Here is a 15,782-nt window from a genome sequence, read left to right as displayed (position 1 = left end):
AAGTATTTTGTGAAAAGATGATTTTGTCTAATTCACTGATCTTTGAAACTAAACTTCAGTATGTCAATGGTCATTAAAAATTAAGTGGATGTGAAAGTTAAAGGTCATAAAAGTTTGGCCATAGATGCTGTCTCTCTGACATATCTTGGCCAAAGGGGGGCACTTGCGAACTAAAATAAAATTTTGAGGCTCACCCTCCCCCAACACTGCCGCCGCTGCCTATAACCTGCAAGCCCCTGCTTCCAGATGGCCCACCTCTTCAGGCCAAAGGGATGTGTACCTGCCACGTATTGATTTATGACTTTACCTAGAGGCCTCTTGGGCGTGGTTCAAGGTCATGAGTCTCAAATTTGGCTCAGATTAAATCTCTTTCAAATTATGTTATGGAGTTCGGTTTCTTTTCCGTTGACGAGATTGACGCCCGGGCGTGGGGCTCGGGGAAAACTCAGGACCACCGAAGGAGCAGGCCGAACGCGGCGCCTGGTACTGGCACGGCCCCTTTGGGCCCTCCGACTCCGAGCTTCTCCTTTGGTGGGACTGGTGGGTCGTCCCGAGCGCCATTTTTGGTTGATGGTCTTGGTTTACTCTGAGCCGGTTCTTTTCCTAGGAATTGTTGTTTGGGATCCTAACTTAGATTTGGAGGTGCATCCTAAAGGGTCTTCTCGCTTGTCTTTTTATCCTAAAATTAATCTCAATTGGCTTTGCTGTGCATTTTTGAAAGAGGAAACTGAACTGTCTTGTTGGTAGATAAATGAGAGACTGAGTTCCTCAGCTCCGAAGAGAAGGGGCAACCTTACTCCTCCCAGCCTTGGGAGCCCTGGGCGACCGGGGTCCCAGGTGGGAGTTGCCTGGGGCGCTTCCCCAAGGCACGAGTGGCCCCATAGGGAACCCCCCCCACATGTTAATTAAAAGAAGGCTCTTCCAGGAAACGCATATAAGAGCTGATCACTCGGCGTTTGGAGCCCTCTCGGAGGTGCTAGACCTCCGAGAGAGAAACCTGAGACACCTAAGAGGGTGGGAGCCACTCAGTGGTGAGACCTTGAGGAGCCCCACCCACAAGCAGCACACTCTGATCCACGACACCAAACCCCGTGTAACAGTTCGGTTGCTTCTTTTAAAGAAAAAATGGGACATCCTTTAAAATGGAGGAAAGACAAGGGAGAATGACCCCCATGGGGCACCACAGTTGGTGTGTGGTGCCTCAACTTGCAAGTAGTTCTGGAAGTGAAAAGAGTGGAAGGCATGCCAGGTGTTGCTAGGGCTCCAGCTGGTTACAGCTAATGCTTGTGCACAAATTTTTACGAAAGGGCAAATTACATCCAGAAAAATTCGGAGCCGAAATGGTCGACATACTGCGCTATAGAGTTGAACTGTCTGGAGCTATTTCTCTCTCTTCTCTTCTGGGTACTCTAAACCCTGCTAACTTTTTCTGTTGATGTCCAGATAACTCACTGTTTATGGCATTTACAATGGAAAGGCCACCTGAAGATCCTGATGCCAGTTATTGGTCAAAGGGGTATAAAAACATTTCGGTTTTCGTCTTTTAACCCTAAAGGCAGATAGAGTTTACCTCCACTGATTCAGTGTGTATAGAGAGGTACACAGAAGGTGTTTCTAAACGCACTGTCATGTAATGTTAACCGGAGTGTCAGGGACTCAGAGTTGTCCTGGAAGTTGTGGTTAGAAGAGCTTAAGTTGAAAGCTTGAGTTTTCCCTTGGTCTTGTCCATTTTTGTCCCACTCTTTACAAGCGATCTGGTTATTTGTACATTATGTGGCTGTAACAAAGTTTGTGCCTGGGGAAACGTTTGTAAATTATTAATTTTTGTGTAGTAATTTATTTTAAGATGAAAAGTGAATGATGATTACAATCCAGAGAATCTGAAAACAGTCTTACTCTTTATGAATATTTCATGTACTCAAGTGTACAGTCCACCCCCCCCCAAAAATTGTTCTGAAACCATTTAGATTGTTTTCTAGACAGCTTAATCTTGATCCTCACGGAAAAAGCATGCTACTTCTTTGTAGCATTGTTTGAGGTGCTGAGGACTGGCACTGAGATTTTTTTTTTCTCTCTCTCTGTCTCTTCCTCTCAGTCTACACTCAGGTGATCTTATGTTGATATGGGATTCAGAAAACTTAACTTAAAATGAATGCTTCAGGAACAAAAATGTTCTGACCTTGCCTCATCTGCTTGCGTCTTATACCAATCCCTCCCTGAAGCCGGCCATAAAAACCAGAATCCCTGTACCCAAGGCAGGTCGTACAACCCAGAACCCCTTTTTTGTGAAAGTGTTAAAGCTGGTTCCCCCCGTCCCCAGAAACAGAAAGACAGAGTCACTGAGGCTGCAAAAAGGCAAAGGAGTTTTATTGACTAGCTTGAGGTGGGGTCCAAGCCTGGAGCACCAACGCAGTGGTCTCTTTCCATGGGCAGGGATCCCGCACAGCGGGGGGTGAATTTCTTTTATACTTTTCAGCAGATTACATGCACGGGGTATGCCATCCCCCCTCCCTCCCTTAATTCATTTGCTCCTTCAAAAGTGGCTGATTGTCTTGGCTCCTGATTGGTTGGTTTTCAAGCCGTGGGACTGCCTTTTGATTGGTTGGTTTTTAAGTTGCAGGACAGGCTTCTGATTACGCCTTGCTCTTCTTATCTGGTTAATTGGTTGGAAGGCCCAGGGACTTTCCAGCCCTTTATCAGGAAGTAACTTGTGGTTATCTCCCCCCGGCCTGTCAAGTCCATCTCGGCTTCACTTAAGCTAGGTCAGCAAGCCATATTTACAGAAGCAATTAGCATCCGTTAGAATCAAGGAGAGCACACTTTTTTTTTTAAAACAACTCCTGTTCTTCAAAAGCTAGACTTAAAACCCAAACTTAGTCTATGTAAAATGGCCATGAAGTAATTATCTGACCTGCTTTGTTCTTTGTTTTACTGTAAAACCCCGTGCCAGAAAGGGCCTTGCTGCCCTGCGGCCCAGAAGGGAGGAAGGCACACTCGAGAGAGGGCAAGCAGAATCTCAATGTAAAAGCCTTGCTGGTTCTGCCACTCGGCCTGTTAGAATGAGCGCACCCCCTTTTGGGCCAGTCATTTCTACTGCCCTGTCCATGCTTTCCACATAAATAGTGGACAGTTTCCCCTGCACCTTTGAGTGTTCGTTCTGAAGATATCCATACATAAGTGTTAATCCTTTCTCCTAGTAACCTTCACGGCAGTAAATTCTCAACAGGTCTTCACGGGGACCTTTTGGGGGCATTTGCTCCCAGACTTAGGGGACCAGAGACACTTTTATCCCTATGATGTCAATAAATTCTATTTCAGGACGTTACGTTTTGGAAGGATCTAATGATCTAATGGGATGTTCTAAAACATCTACTACATTTATAGCATTTAAAAGTGATGTCATATTTGTTTACTAAGTCTTACTGAAAGACTTACTTGCTTTTCTCGGTAAGATTTATGAGTTTAAGATTGAAAAGCCAGTAACTTAAACTATATTTTAATCCCTGTTCCATGTTACAGATCTAATTTACAGGGTACAAAAATGGCAAACAGAAAAGTAATTTAAATCAATAGCTGGAATCTACGTAAACTGCTAAGGTAAATGAATAGATAAGATAAAGTAGGTAAATATAAATGAATAACATTTTCCTATAATTGAAAATCTTAAAGTCATTATGTTAATTTAAAAGAGATAATCATAAAATATTTGGATCATTTATAAGGTAAAATACTACAACATTGGTTCTTAAACATAAGTTTAAAGCTTATACCTTGTTATTTTTGTATTTAGGAATGCCAATAAAATGGGCGACTAACAGTTCAAAGTTACTTTAACTTTCTAGGTTTTTCTAAGAGTTGATGTGATCATCTGTGTATGTATGTAATTAAAACTTGTGGATGAAAGGAAAATAATTCCATACAAAATTTTTTAATGAAAATATCATAAGATATAAGTATTTTGTGAAAGATGATTTTGTCTAATTCATTGATCTTTGAAACTAAACTTCAATATGTCAATGGTCATTAAAAGTTAAGTGGATGTGAAAGTTAAAGGTCATAAAAGTTTGGCCATAGATGCCATCTCTCTGACATATCTTGGCCAAAAGGGGGGGACTTGCCAACTAAAATAAAATTTTGAGGCTCACCCCCCCACACACCGTTGCCGCCGCCTATAACCTGTGAGCTCCATTTTCCTAAAGAACCAGATGGAGGGAAAATAGGAAACGACTAACATTCTATGAGAATATGATTATTGGGATTTAGTTTTGACTAGAATGTCTGTCCCTCTAGGAGACCAACATTTAGCTTGTTGCGTATTATGGAGCAATGTTTTTAATAAATGTACTGCAAACCACGTGTAATCCAACTCAATGAAAAAAACCAACTGAAATCTCAAGCTATTTTGAAACAGGAAGGAGAAAATTTGCAAATATAAGGTTTTCCCAACTAAAGCAGAGAAGGCAAAACATATGAACCCTTTGGAAGGTATTAAAGAGGCTGTCACAATCTGACTGCGAAGCAAGGTCATTGTCAGTCCTCAAATGCCCTTGGTCTCTGCCTCCAAAAGAAAAAAAAAAATCATTTTTTTTCTAAGTTACAATAGTCAAGCCTGTAAATAAATATTTTTAAATTTCCGAAGCTGTATCTCCTCACTAAAAGATGCTCAAAATTAAAAAAAATATAAATCAAAATATTTTTTTAGCTACTTTCGTCAAAAAGCTAAATATTTTGTAAGGTCTCAGTATGCATGTCCGCCCTGTCTTTATCACGCTGTAACACACCATCTCTTGGGTTTTGCCATAACAGTAGGTAACAAGGCTTCCAGGCTCTCTTCAACGCCTCCAAGCTCCCCTTTCTCCAAACACAAAAGGAAGACGAAAACTACAAATCCCCATCTGCCCACCCTGCAGTTCCTGGGAAGAGACAGTCCTCAAATTGTTCCTGCCTAGACCCCTGAAGCCTGGAGAAGGAGATGGGGACAGGTGTGGCAGCGGGCGAGGAAGGACGTCCAATGAGGGGACAGACGGGAGAAGGGACATGGAGAGGAGGGGTCAGCGGAGATAAAACAGTGAGGGGGATGAGAAGGAAGAGCAAAAAAACTGGGAGAAAGGAGTGAGGATCACAGAAGAGAGAGAAAGATAAAATGGAAGAGAAAAAGAAGAAAGGGTCAGAGTTAAAGGACGGGGAGACGGTGGCAAAGAGAACGTGGAAAGGCTGTCACTGGGAAGAAGGGAGGTTAAGGCGGTGCCACCTACAGGGCTTTACCCCAGCAGGTGAATGGGCTGCACGGGGAAGGGGGAACTGGAAACCGAGTGGGTGGTAGCAAGGGGCTCTGGGCAAAGGCAGGAGCCTGAGGGGGACACCTGAGCCAGGGAGCAACAGGCACGCGGGGGACGCGGCGGCGGCGGCGGCTGTGGCTTGGGTGGGCCCCGCTCCCTCACCGTGGCTGAGCCGGCCTGATCCTCGGGCGCAGCTTCTGCCCCGGGTGCGCCGGTGGCTGGACCGGAGCCCGCCCCCAGGCTGATCCAGCGCTGGGGCTCCGGGCTCGGCCCCAGCCTTGGCCTCTTTCCCTCAGAAGTCGGAAGTGCCGCGACCACAGCCGGCAGTGGAGCGCAGACTCCACCTCGCTAGAGCCGCGCCTGCGCGTTCCTGTTTCTGTTGCTGGGTCCTGGGGTCTGTGTCACTGAGCAGCCGGCAGAGGGCAGGCTTCTAATTGTTGAAAGCCCTGGAGTGTCTGAGCGTGTCCAAGGGGGTTGTTGGGGACCTGTCACCTGGGTGCTGCTGGGTGAAGCCTGGGGGACTCCAGGGGACTGCCACAGTGGGTATGGGGAGCAGCCCTGCTCCGATGGCCAAGAAGCTGAGGAGTCTGATCTAAGATCAGGAGGGAACACTGGGCACCGACTCCCAGCCCAGGCATCTTCCATCCCATCCCTCCATCCCCCTCGCCTGTGAGAAACTGGAACCCGCATATATTGCTGCTGAGAGTGAAAAATGGTGCAGCTATTGTTGAAACACTTTGGTGGTTCCTCAAAAGGTTAAGCATAGAATTACCGTATGACCCAGCAAGTCCACTTACAGGTGTGTAACCAAAAGAATTCAGAACAGAGATTCAAACTTACATTTGCATACTAATGTTCATAGCAACTGTATTCACGCTAACCAAAAGGCAGAAACAACCCCAATGTCCATCAACAGATGATAAATGGATAAAGAAAATGTGGCAAGTACACAAAGAGGAATATTACTCAGCCATGAAAAGGAATGGAGTTATATGACACCTGCTACAGCATGGGTGAATCTTGGAAACATCATGATAAATGAAATAAGCCAGGCACAAAAGGACAAATACCATATGATTCCACTTCTGTGAAATATCTAGAATAGGCAGATTCATACAGACAAAGTATGTTAGAGGTTACCCGGGGCTGAGGGCAGGGGAAATGGGAGTTATCGCCTAATGGTTACAGAGCTTCCAGTTCGTATGATGAGAAAATTGGAAATATATAATGATGATGGTTGCACAGCATTGTGAATTTACTTAACGCCAGTGAACTACACTTACAAATGGTTACAGTGGCAAATTGTGTATATCAGAAGAAAAATAGGTTTAAAGTGAAATACTTTCTAAGATACATAAAAGCTGAAAGAATCAATCAGCAACACACTCTTAAAATGCAAGAAATGTTAGACGTACTTTAGGCAGGAGAAAAATGATACCAGATGAGATTATGTTTAGAGATCTGCCCATGGTAACCAAATGGGTAGTATGTGACTTGTTTTCTTTTTAAAACGTCTTTAAAAGATAATTGACTCTTTAAACAAAAATAACAATAATGAAATTGGGGTGTATAACACATGTGTAAGTAACATATATGACAATACCATAGAGACCCGAGGGGAAGCGATGGAAGTGTGGAGCATTCTGTATGGCTCTTACGCAGCACAGAAAGTGGTGTCATATCACTGGAAGGTAGAAACCAACGGTATTGTTTCATATCCTGCGCTGTACAGGACAGGTGCCCCCACAGAGAACTATCCAACCCAAAATGTAAGGTTGAGAAACCATGCCCTAAAGCTAAATAACTAAAACAGTAAAACAAAAAGTTATAGCTAATGGGCCACAAAGGAAATAAGAATGAAAAAATACTCAATGCAAATGAAGTCATAAAAGAAAACAGAGCAAAGAGCTGATGAGATGAAGAGAAAATATACAGGACGTCTTTGGTGAATGGAACATGGTGGAAATGACACGGTATCAGCTTCCAGGCCCAGGACTCATGAAACCAGCAGCTTCCACTGTCTGTCTCTTGGAACATTTGCTCTGGAGGAAGCCATCGCTCACATTGCCACCTGGGCTCCACCTCTTGTCATACCACTGGTGGCATTAGATTGTCATAGCATTTAAAAAGAAATATTTACAGGTAAATCTGACAAAACTACAAAAGACCTGTACTACAAAAACTGTAAACATTGCAGAGTAAAAATAAAGGAGACCTTAGCAAAGGGAGAGATACTCTTTCTTCGCAGGTCAGAAAAACACTCAGACATCAGTTCGGACCAAATTGATCTGCAGATTCAGCACAAGCCCAGTCAACATCTAAGTGTTCTCTGTTATAGAAATTGTCAAGCTGATTCTAATATTCATGTGGACATGCAAATGACATAGAATAAGTCCTCCAGAAAAAAAAAGAACAAAATTCAAGGACTAATACCACTCAATTTCAAGATTAATAAAGCTATGGTAATCAAGACAGTGGTATAAAGACAAATAGATCAATAGAACGAAATAGAGAGTTCAGAAACAGACTCACGGCCGGGTGCAGTGGCTCACTCCTGCAATCCCGGCACTCTGGGAGGCCAAGGAGGGAGGATCACTCGGGGTCAGGAGTTTGAGACCAGCCTAAGCAAGAGTGAGACCCCATCTCTACTAAAAATAGAAAAAAAAAATTAGCCAGGTGTGGTGGTGGCACCCGCAGTCCCAGCTACTCAGGAGGCTGAGGCAGGAGGATCACTCAAGCCCAGGAGCTAGAGGCTGCAGGGAGCTAGGCGGACACCATGTCACTCTAGCCCAGCGACTTGAACAAGCCTCTGTCTCAAAAAAAAAAAAGGAAAATAGACTCACTCAAGCATGGAAAACAGATGTGTTACAGATGAGCAAAGGCCATGCAGTGGAAAAAGGATTGTCTTTTCAATAAAGTGTGCAGGAAAATGTGGCTACTCGTGTATCAAAAAAAAAAATTTAACTCATTCCACATCTCATACATATACGAAAAGTAACTTAAAATGGGCCATAAATATAAATGTAAAACTATAAACTTCCAGAAGAAAATAGAAAATGTTTGTGATCTTGGGCTAGGCAAAGACGTCTTACATATAACACCTGAAGCATGGTTTTCTGAAAGAGCACGCAGAATTTTATCAAGATTTTATTTTATTTTATTTTTTTTCAGACAGAGTCTCACTTTGTTGCCCGGGCTAGAGTGAGTGCCGTGGCATCAGCCTAGCTCACAGCAACCTCAGACTCCTGGGCTTAAGCGATCCTACTGCCTCAGCCTCCTGAGTAGCTGGGACTACAGGCATGAGCCACCATGCCCGGCTAATTTTTTTGCATATATATTTTTAGTTGGCCAGACAATTTCTTTCTATTTTTAGTAGAGACAGGGGTCTCACTCTTGCTCAGGCTGGTCTCGAACTCCTGACCTCGAGCGATCCACCCGCCTTGGCCTCCCAGAGCTAGGATTACAGGCGTGAGCCACCGCGCCCGGCCTAAGATTTTAAACTTATATTCTTCCAAAGACACTGTTAGAGTGAAAATACCAACCATAGACTGGCAGGAAATATTTGCAAAGCCTGTACCTGATAAAGGACTTATATCCAGAATATGTAAATAGGTCTCAAACTCAGTAATAAAAAATAACCCAATAACAAAATAAGCAAAAAATCTGGCTAGATACTTCACCAAAGAAGATGCTCAGAAGACATGTAAGTATGCTCAATGTCATTAGTTGTGGGGGAACTGCGACTTGCACCACAGTGAGAATTGCTGCGCACCTGCCCGAGTGGCTGAAAGAAAGAGACTGGCGGGCCACGCAGGGCTGACTTCACGGGCCTGTGACCTGTGCAGTGACACAGAACCCCTGCACAGAGGGCCCTGCGCCTTGTTTCATGCCCTCCTGTTTTCATCTTGAAATCCTTAATGATCTTAGAACAGGGAGCCCGGCGTTTTCATTTTGCCCAAGACCCAGCAAATTATATAGCCAGTCTCAACTCAACATGTTAGCAAGGATGGGGGAAAGTGGGGCTCTCATACACCGCTGGTAGGAATGTAAAATGGAACCACCACTTTGGAAAACAGTTGGGCAATATCTTAAGTGTTTACCTCCCGTAGGACCCAGCATTCCACGCTTAGGTGTATACCCAAGAGAAATAAAAATATATGTGAAAGATTATGTAGATTTTATGGGGATTAACTAACCAATAAAATCCCTTTTCTTTCCATTATATCTTTCATGAATAGTGAAGGCATTACAAATACTTTCTCTTTAAAAAGTTTCTCTATTATGATTGTCCCAAAGGTTACACTGCAAATAATTACATTAGATTTTGACCTCTTATTTATGCAGTGACATTAATTAAAAGTAGAAAAGTAAAACATTTATTTATCTTAAAGCTAGTAGAGACTTAACTATCCCTTCCATAACAGGCAGAGTTTTCATTTGGGAGAAATAAACCGTTTTTACTGTGACACATACACTACTTACATTATTAACATTGGTTCCATTTTATAAAAAATATTTTTAATTCTAAGTTGTGATTTCAGTAATGATGAATTGTACATTTTATAGCTTGCTCTAATCTTTTTACACAATTAAATTGGACCTATCCCCAAGTTTTACCAACTTTTTAAAAACTTACCAGTCTATAACAATGACACAACTGATGAAAATGACATATCTGTGTAACAATGCAAAACTCACCATAGGTTCAAGAATAATGTACTTGTTTCATATCTGAAGATTAAACATATTGTAAATTTGGAGGGGGAGGTGTCTTTTTCTTTTTTTGGAGACAAGGTCTCGCTCTGTTACCTGGGATACAGTACAGTGTTACTACCACAGCTCACTGCAACTTCAAACTCCTAGGCTCAAGTGATCCTTCTGCCTCAGGCACTCCAGTAGCTGGGACTACAGGCACATGCCACCACACCTGGCTTTTCTCCCCCCCTCCCATTTTAGTAGAGATGGGGTCTCGCTCTTGCTCAGACTGGTCTTGAACTCCTGGCCTCAACCAGTCCTCCCTCCTTGGCCTCCCAAAGTGTTAGGATTATAGGCACGAGCCACTGCACCAGGCCTAAAATATACTGTAAGTTGTACAGTCCATTTCCTTGGTAGTTGGGAAAAAGAGCACAGGCAACAGCAGAGGACTGTCCTGGGACACTCTTCATCACACAACCAGTGACAGTTTAGTCAAAATCGCACCCGAAAGCCCAACCTTGACTACTCAAGACACAGGGCTATGCTCTGCCATCAATTAGAAAATGGTTACCTTTCTGAAAACCCTCAGGATAAATTTCCTTCTGGTTTTAGCATTGTGAATAAAAGCTACGATTCACCTGGGCAACAAATTTGCTTTATGACCATCACTAAAATGTTGAGCTTGCTCTTTATACCAAAAGCCAAATTTGTGACACATCCTTAACAAGCTGTAGGAATTCATGGAAGACTTTCTCGTATTAGGTTTCCTCCTGGCTCTATTTTAGATCCTAAACTTCATTTCTCTTTTCCTCATCCTTCTCATCCCCTTCTAATATATATAGCCTTACTCTGTATCTTCTTTTCTAATTGTCCTCAAAATATTTTTGGAACAAAAGCTCTAATAAAATATATCGTGTATACTGATTGATACACATGAGGACAATGTGCACACACGCACACACATGGATTAAAAGCCAACCGAATTTTATTTTTCCTTCAGGATGATGGGGACCCTGCTTCCTGCACTGTGTGGCTTGCGTCTTGCACCGACAGCACTGGTGACAGCGCCAGTCTCACTCTTGGCCAGTGGCAAACATTCCCATCTCTTTTGTTTCTCCATTCCTCAGCAGTTGAGAATAGGAATTAATCAATGTCTCATAATGAAATGGGATGTTTCAAAATGTTACATTAAAGCCCAATTCCACCATTGAAAATATTTGTTATATGTTTTTCTTATTATATACATTTACTAGCCCTAAACCAAATCTAACTGTATTTTGTACAACACTTAGTACACAATCTATTTTAACAGAACTCTAAGACAAACTTTCAATGATTAGCAAACTTTATGATGTATAACCTACTAATTTTATTGAATGGATTTTCTTTCAAAATAAATTATGTAATTAAAAATTAGAAAATTACATCTTTCTAAATCATATACATTTTTAAAACTTCTATTTTCATTTTAAACTCAATTATAAAATATTATCATAATAATGTACATTGTACCTGAAAAGCCCTAACCTCACCATGATATAACTCATCCATGTAACCCAAAATACTTGCACCCCCTAAATCTATTGAAATAAAAAAAAAAAACTAAAAAAAAGGTCACAATAAAATTATATGCTTTGTCCATTTGTCAGAGAAAAATAATTAATGGTAAATACTAGGCCTTCTTTTTCAATTCTGTATGAAATTTCTCTTGATAACACTTGATAGAATTCTACTCACAACAACACTCAGCCAAATACACTTCTTTCTATAGTGCCAAGTGTTCAAAAACACACAGCATTCAAATAATGTAGTTTCCATGTAATTAGGATATCATTTTCAGTTTGATAATCTGGCATAGAAAAGTCTTCAGTGGAAGAAAAGAGAAATACCTAAAAAGAAACAGTTGACTTAAATGATGATGATTACTACTGAATGAACCGGTTCCCTAAAACATAGTAGAATAGGCTGTCAATGCCTGAATGTGACTGAGATGTGCACATCTGGGAACAGAAGGAAAGCTCTGCTGGCAACACAACAGTGATCCGACCAGGCAGGATAATCAATCCTTTCATTACATATCCCACCTCCTGACCCCTGTTTATCATCCACGTTCCCCAACAGGCTTCTGTGCCATCCACTTACTCGTTCTTTAAAATTTTTCATTTAGAAATTACTCATACAAGGAAGTATTTTAAAATATGTGCAGTTTGAAGAATAAAAGAAACACCAGAGAAACCACCACCTCGCCTCAGAAAGAGCAGAAGCTCCTTGGATAGGCCCCCTCCTGCTGGCTCCTGCCCCCACCACCAGTGTCCTTAATTCTGTGTTAACAATCTCCCTGTTTTTGTCTTCATACCGTTGGGTCCTGTGTATGTGCATCCCTTAAAAACACGTTGCTCTGTGCTGCCGGTTTTTGAGCTTTACAGAAATGGAGTCATTCTCCAAGTATTCTTTTGTAATTTGATTCCTTTCTTTCACATTATATTTTTGCAATTAATCCATATTAATGTGTGAGGCAACAGTTTATTTTTATTGTAGTGTAATAGCCTGTTATATAAACATATGACTATCCGTTCTGCAGCTAATGATCCTTTGTTGTTTCTATATTCTGCTGCTGGTGTTACAGTTGCTCTGGCCTAAATATTTTTCACAAATTGAATGTTATATTTTATAGTTCATGCTTTAATTTTAACCACATTTATCAACTTTGCTCTTTATTCATTCTTACATTTCAGAACTTTCATTTGGGATCATTTTTTTTCCTACCTAATGTAAACCATTAAGAATTTTTCTCTCAGACTTTGTCTAAAAAAGCCTTTATTTCAATTTCTTACTTGAAAGGTAAGTAATTCTAGGCTGAGAGTTAATATCTCTCAAGACATATTGAAGCTATTGTTCCAGTCATTTGAATTCCAGTGCTACAGTTAAGAAGTCAGTCATGAGTCTAACTACCACACCTTTATAAATGATGTCTTTTCAAAAATCTATTGTCTGTATTTAAGGTTTTCTCTTTCCCTCTAGTAAATTCTGCAGTTTTCACTATAATATGGCTAAATGTGGATATCCTTTTGATTTGTTCTGCACTGGGCTTCCTGGATTTAGTACTAGTATCTTTTACCCAATATCTCTATAAATAGTGATTCTTCCTCATTTCCTCTATCATCTCCTTCTAGAACCATAGATATGTAGATCTGTCAGTGAACTCGTATCCAGCACATATGAAGAACTCTATAACACTTCAGTAAGAATGCTGAAATAAACCAACTCACTAGGAAATGGGCAAAGGAACTGAACAGACACTTTGTGAAAGAAGATATCATTGGTCACATTAAAAGGTGCTTACATCAGGAAAATGCAAACTTAAACTTTGTGAGATGCCACTAACAAACCCACTGGAATGACACAAATTTTATAAGATGGACAATACCAGGTGTGGAAAACTTGGAATTCTCATATACTGCTGGTGGAAATGTAAACTCTTCACTTTGGATAACAGTTGTGCTGTTTCTAATAAAGTTAAACATACATTTATCATATGGCCTAGTGATTCCACTCTTAGATATTTATCCCAATACACGCCTACACCTGTACATAAAAGCACACTCTATCTTATGTCATAATAACCCCCAAATGTCCCTTCAGCAGATAAATGGATTTAAAAAATCATGGTGTATATATATATGCACACAATGGACTACTACTCAGCAATGAAAAAGAATGAACCACCAACATCCTTAAGCAGATGAATCTCAAAACATGTTGATAAAAAAAGCCGATCATGGAAAGTAATATACTGTATAATTCCACTTATATAAAATTCCAAAGCAGGCAAAGCTCATCACTGTGACAGAAAGCCAATCAGTGATGGAGTGGGGCTGGAGGGCAGGGTGGGCTGGCCACCCAGGAGCACAGAGAACCTGTATCTTGAATGAGATGGTGGAGACACACAGGCACCGATTTACAGACAAAGTAAGAAAAACGACTTCCTCGAGAAAACAGCCAGTTAATAGTAGAGCAATATTAGCATTAGTCTTGGTCTATTAACATTTTCAAGCTTTCTCTCAGAAGGACAAACTGGCTGCAGGAAAAGAGCTCACGTGCACCCAGCATGTAACAAACACTGCTGGAGACAGCTGGGTGAGGGCCACATGCCAGCCACATGCGACAGAGACCCCGACCTCACAGAGACCACACACCGGTGGGAAGAGGTTTCACGGCAGAGGGCAAAGAACACTATGGCACTGCCAACAAGCAATTTAACCATATGGTCGGCTACAGGGGCCCCTAAAGTATCTCCCACAAGAGTTTTTAAGGCTTTTATGTTTAAAGTATAAAGAACAAGGTAGACTCACAACAAACAATAAAGTAAGGTAGATCCTTACCTAACACATAAAAAGATAACTACAGATGGTTTAAAGACCTAACTATGAAAGGTAAAACTATAAAGTTAGTAAAGGAAAATGTAGGGAATATTCTTGTTGCCTTAAGGACTTCTTAAATAAAATTTCAAAAGCATAAAACAGTAGGCAAACTAGACTGAATTTGATCACATCCAAATTAGAATTTTCTGTTCAGTAAACTATGGAAAAAATTAACAAACAGATGACAGAGAAAAGATTTACAAACCATAAAACCTATAAAGGAATTATTGTCCAGTGTAACAAGAGCTTCTGCAAGTCAACAGGAAAAGACAGCAATCCCAGTGGGAAATGGGCAGAAGGCAGTAACAGGCACCCGCAGCAAAGGAAGCCCAGAACCATATAAGAACACCAAGAGCTGCCTAAACCAAATACAGAAATGCAAATTAAAACATCCCTCTGAATGACAAAATTTGGGCAAGTGAACGTCAAGTATATGCAGATGTACAGGAAAACAAAACTCAATGTGCACGGCGCTACCAAACTTGTAGACTGAGGCATCCTTTCTTAAGAGCTTAGTCAAATTAAGTACCCATATGCACATGGCATCACCACGGAGGAATTCTTTCTGGACGTACATCGCAGTGAGTGGCCGTGAAGAGCTGGGGCAATGCACAGTCATCTGGGCTGGAGGGAAGCCAGAGACACTCGCCTGCTTGTCCATGGTAGGGAAATAATTCAAAGCACGAGGCAAGGGTGTGATGCGAGGGGACACAGAGCATGGTGAAAACACCCAGGTTATCCTAGCATGCGATGGTGACAGCACGGTGATGAAAAAGGCAGAGGACACTCACCTCAGGGTTGTAGACAAAGCCAGATGAGGTAATGCATGTAAAGTGCCCAGTCCCTTGCCCTTAGTCCTACGAAAGTAATTTCTGCTCCTTGGTATAGGTTACCCCTCTGAGCTTTCACCCCACTATTTATTTGTGCAGCTGGAGCACGGAGCTTTGTTACGAGAACTTAATAGAAGATGCAGTGGCCACGTGAGTGCCCGGGGGAGGCGAGGCCTCTGGAGTCTGCGGGTCCCCTGTGCACAGCAGCCGCTGTATGGCAGGACAAGCCCTCATCCCGCCCGCATCTCCAGCTGCGCACCTAGAGAATCATTAAAGCCAGTGCCATGTGGCTGTGTTGCGGGTAAATGAGATAATGCAAACCTCATAACAAGTGCTCGTTCACCTCGCTTCTCCTCCCTCCCAGGTATGGGGAGGCACCGTCTTACCAGGGGGAGCCCCGTGCCACCATCACATGTTGCGGTGGCCACGCGACAACATGGAGGACAACTCAGCCATGCTGAGACAACACATACATATACAGAAAATGACTAGAAAGAACAACATCAAAATGAGTACCTTAGTTGAATTTGGGTAGAGAAATTATAGGTGGTTATTTT

At 41.9% G+C, this 15,782-nt stretch overlaps 1 long non-coding RNA gene across 3 annotated transcripts in view; it reads left to right on the top strand.

Annotated features, from left to right (window-relative positions):
* The window catches only part of LOC123645051, a 53,856-nt gene that overhangs the window by 26,529 nt on the left and 11,545 nt on the right, over positions 1-15,782 (top strand). Inside the window, exons 5-6 of one of the 3 annotated variants that reach the window (XR_006737387.1) lie at positions 4,807-4,982; positions 15,325-15,526. The exons of the other annotated variants lie outside the window; for them this stretch is intronic. This is a non-coding gene — a long non-coding RNA (uncharacterized LOC123645051). The remainder of the gene's footprint in view (positions 1-4,806; positions 4,983-15,324; positions 15,527-15,782) is intronic. 3 annotated transcript variants of the gene reach the window in all.

The sequence above is a fragment of the Lemur catta genome, chromosome 9 (genome assembly GCF_020740605.2).
Source record: "Lemur catta isolate mLemCat1 chromosome 9, mLemCat1.pri, whole genome shotgun sequence".
NCBI classification, from domain to species: Eukaryota; Metazoa; Chordata; class Mammalia; order Primates; family Lemuridae; genus Lemur; species Lemur catta.
The sequence above is the reverse complement of the archived record's forward strand: the minus strand, read 5'-3'. Positions and strand labels throughout refer to the sequence as shown.